General features: G+C 35.8%; 1 pseudogene across 1 annotated transcript; it reads left to right on the top strand.

The window, feature by feature from the left end:
* Positions 1–2360: 2360 nt before the first annotated feature.
* On the top strand, positions 2361–4437 carry LOC114188461 (uncharacterized; annotated as a pseudogene). Its single transcript, XR_014995487.1, has 4 exons — positions 2361–2483; positions 2562–2694; positions 2778–2977; positions 3045–4437. The product of XR_014995487.1 is annotated as an uncharacterized LOC114188461 (transcript).

Below are 4437 nucleotides of genomic sequence, written 5' to 3'. Positions count from 1 at the left end.
TTTAGTAATGAGCATAACAGCCCTATTGTTCCGATGGAGAGAAGAACCTATGATTGCCTTTTCGGGAAATTTCCAAACGAACAATTTCAACGAAATCTTTCAATTTCTTATTTTACTAAATGATGGGCCTTGAATAGCAATTAAAATACCATTAAGGCTATTTTCGTTTTTGCACTTAACACCACTATTAAGGCACCTATAAAAATTCAGAATTTTGTGAACAGAGGGTTTCTGCAGTTCTGGTTTTGTATCAATTGTGTGGGGAGCGAATTGGAGAGGATTGAGAGATTTCCTAGGGCAAATTGTGGAAGCAATAAGGGATTTTCATGTTGGGCAAGAAGAAGAGTTGTAACCTTATACTTTTGCAAGGGAAAATTCCAGGTTAGGGGAGCTGAGCCGAATTTCTATGTTTATAGTGTCATTTTGCATGATCTGTGATGAAATTGTGTTCTGAATTTCGTGCTGCACCTAAGGGAATTAAGGGTTTTAGGTTTTGGTACTGTTTTATTGAATGTTGGCCTAAATGCATGTGTATATTGGGGTTATGCACGGTATATACTATAATTATGCAAAGTTGGGTTGTTGGGGGCCTATTTTCGTGTCCAATTATGATCATAGGTCTAATGAAATTGTTCTGAGTGAATGGTATGAAATTGGAGTGTGTTTTAGGTTTGATTGTTGCTATTTTGCGCGTAAACTAGTGCCCAAGCCTGCAATTCCCACTCAAGCAAGCTGGACTCACCTAGGCGAGAGTAGTAGGGTTTGAGTTTCAGGCTCTGCTCGAGCATCTCGCTCAGGTGGGTAATTTGGTCTTGGGCGACAGGCTATCTCGCTTAGGCGAGTGTGCCTCGCCCAAGCGAGAACTCGCGTGTGTCTTGTGTGGTTTGATTGCACATCTCGCGCAGGTGGGAGGGATGGTTTTGAGCGAAGGTGCATCTCGCTCAGGCGAGAGTCTTTCGCCTAAGCGAGAGTTTGTGGGTGGTTCCGCTGTCTCGTTGAACTCGTCGCCTGGACAAGGAAGTTTTATCCTGGGCGAGCGAGGGTCTCGCCCAAGCGAGAATGAGCTCGCTTAAGCGAGATTACGTATACTGCAGAGATTCTAGAGGCTCGCCCAAGCTAGTGGATCTAGCTTAAGCGAGATAGGCTGGACTGGTGGAACAAAGGCTTCTGGCCTAAGTGAGCAAGGGTGTTGTTGAGCGTTCAAGGCCTGAGTTGTGGCCGATAGGTGTGGCAGCAAGGCGCCTTGAGATACTTAATAGAAGATGTAGAACATTGCTAACATGGTTGTGGCCATGTGGAAGGAAGGTAACGAGTCTTCCTCGAGGTGCATCGGTACACATGGTAGTGGCCATGTGATAAAAATGGAGTAAGTTCTGTGGGAAATGAAAGGATATTATATATGGTTGTGGTCATGTGGTATAAAGGAAGAGTTTTGTGTTATTGATGTATTATTTTAATCGTTTATACATGTATATGTGTGTTTGGTATATTTTTACGTTGTTTTATCTTTTAGCTCACCCTATCTGCTTGTGTTTAGCGATGATCTTGTACGCGGTCTACGTGAGCAGGTGATGATGCAGGTGAAGCTGGTGAGGCTTAGCTGCGGAGACGGGATTATCATGGGATCTATATAATTATGTTTTCTTTATTTTATTTGAAATGGGTTGTAAGGCTCATGGAATATTTTGATTATACTTGAAGTTGTATTTATGGACGTTTTAGTGAATTAATAAAGTTTTAAATTTCCCGTGTTTTTAGGAAATGAGGTATTATTAAATGCATTGAAATTAATTACTTTATTTTCTTTTATTAAATTCGTAATATCCTGACGGGATGTTACAAGGATCATTAAATCTTGTTTCTTCGATACACATGTCGTATATGAGTGAAATAATGCGTAAGATATATTCAAACCTCAAACTCATTGTTTGATTCTGAAAAGAAATATTCAAATTAATAAAAAAAAAGTCAATTTTAATCTTTATCTTAATGTGCACACATGTTCGTTAATGTGCCTCAGCCTTTTTGTGGTTTAATTCATGCGTTACATTACATGAGTTCAAACTCCAATCAAAATGATGAATTAATAACTTGAAATAAAATTAAATAACATTTGAGAATTAAAAATAAACATTTAAGTGGTCATATTAATAAATGTAAAAATGAACTATTAATTAGTGCTAAGAAATAATTAATGCTTCTAAATTTAAATAATGAAAAAGTCAATAGAGTTTGTCATGGTATTCTATTAATTGATTAAAATATAACGGTTGTGATCAATGACTATAAAATTGGTTAGGAGTGGTTTTGTTTAGTTGAATTGACATCATTTGGTTTGCTATTATTCTGAATCAATTGTAATGGCAAATGACAAGGTTCTTGTATTAGAGGGTGAGATGAGTTTGGTGTTAAGACAAATGAATAAAACTTTTTATTCTAATAAAGAAATCTTCCTTCAGGAACTTATTAATAATGCTTCAAATGTAAGTAGTTCTTTAATTTAATTTTTATTGATATATTTATTTTATCTTAGTGTTATCAATCATTGGATGTATATACAGGCTTTAGATAAAATTCAATTTGAGAGTCATACAAACAAGAATATTTTAGATGATAGGGTAATAAGATTGATTCCCCACAAGGCTAACAAAACACTTTCCATCATTGACACTGGTATTGGCATGACCAAAACAGGTAGGAAGGTGTCAATATTTCATATTCATTTTCACTTTTCTTGCATGCTCATTAATTGTTTTATTTTCATGTATTTATTTTAGATTTGGCATATAATTTAGGAGTTGGCTTCTACTCTACATATTTGATTGCTGACAAGGTTATTGTCACCTCCAAGCATAAGGATCATGATCAATATATATGGGAATCTCAACCAGGTGCCTCTTTCATTGTTAATAACGACATCAATGCCCAACAACCATCAAGGGGAACCAATATCACCCTTTTCCTCAAGGATAATCAGGTTCACAAAGTAACTTATTTGTATTTTTTTTATTATTTCTTTTGCTTACTCAATTCATGTTTTACAGTTAGAATACTTGGAAGAGGTCACTATCAAGAATCTCGTTATCAAATATTGCCAACACATCTCCCACCGCATTTACCTATGGAATGAGAATACCAAGGATGATTGGCAACTTATTAACATTTGGTTTCATAACCGAGAGAGAGACAGTAAACATGTAGCTCAAAAACTTATGAATCACATACCAGATGATTTTGTATTCTCTATTCTTTCTAACCTACCTTTGAAATCTTTGAAGAGATTTGGATGTGTACGAAGATCATGGGCCCTCTTGTTTGAAAATTCTCATTTCATGAACCTCCTTCGTAATAACTTCATATGTAATCACCAATCGTACTATGATGATACATATCTCCTGTTGAATCTCTCTCCACTTTACCAGAATCATTACAATTCCTCCTTATTTTCAATTTCTGGCGAGAGGTTTGAAAATATGGAAAAATTATACTAGCCTAGTCAAATTCAAGAGGATTACCTTGAGGGAATTGGTATTTTAGGTTCTTCTAGTATCAATGGAATTATGTGCCTATACGTAAAAGATCTTGTGTATTTATGGAACCCAACTATCAACGAATTCAAGGTTATTCCTCCCAGTCCATTTGAGAATGCACCATATTATATTTATATTGGGATAAGGTATCACGGATTTGGCTATGATTGTGTTAGAGATGATTATAAGGTGGTTAGGAAAGTATCTTTTTTTGTTAATTCTGATGACGATGTGGAACCACATGATGTTTTCCCCCTCTCATGTATTTGGGAGATGTATAGCCTAAGAAGTAACTCTTGGACAATCCTTCAACTGCATGATTGCGTGCCTACAAGTTTTGATGATAATAATAAATTTTACTTAGAGGGAATGTGTCATTGGTTGGGTTATGCAGAGAGTTATATTCAACATGTAGTATCATTTGACTTGATCAATAAGGTGTGGATTACGACCCTCCCACCTTTAGACATACCTATGGAAATATATGATAATAAGCATTTTGTGAGGAGACAATTATTTCTCCTAAATCAGTCAATTGCTTTGATGTCAAATTATGCAGAAACAACAACCTTTTACATATCAATTTTGGTTGAAGTAGGTAAGAAGGAAACATGGACTTTACTCTTTGTTTTTGGACCCATACCTTACATTGCGTTCCCTGTTGGAACAAGGGATATGGGCAATATACTCTTCCAAACACATGATGGTGATCTAGCATGGTTTAATTTAAATACCCACACAGTTCAGAAGCTTGGTGTCAACATACATGGTGGTTATTCCCAATTAGTAGTTCATAAGAAAAGTCTTCTTACAATTGCAAGAATAAATAGTTAATTGTTTTCCTTATTTCCATTTGAGTAGGTAATGATTCGTTATCATAATTTTCTCTTGTACTTGTCAAAATAAG

The sequence above is a fragment of the Vigna unguiculata genome, chromosome 6, assembly GCF_037176805.1.
Source record: "Vigna unguiculata cultivar grain cowpea cultivar isolate G323 ecotype 2 chromosome 6, ASM3717680v1, whole genome shotgun sequence".
Classification (NCBI taxonomy): domain Eukaryota; kingdom Viridiplantae; phylum Streptophyta; class Magnoliopsida; order Fabales; family Fabaceae; genus Vigna; species Vigna unguiculata.
The sequence above is the reverse complement of the archived record's forward strand: the minus strand, read 5'-3'. Positions and strand labels throughout refer to the sequence as shown.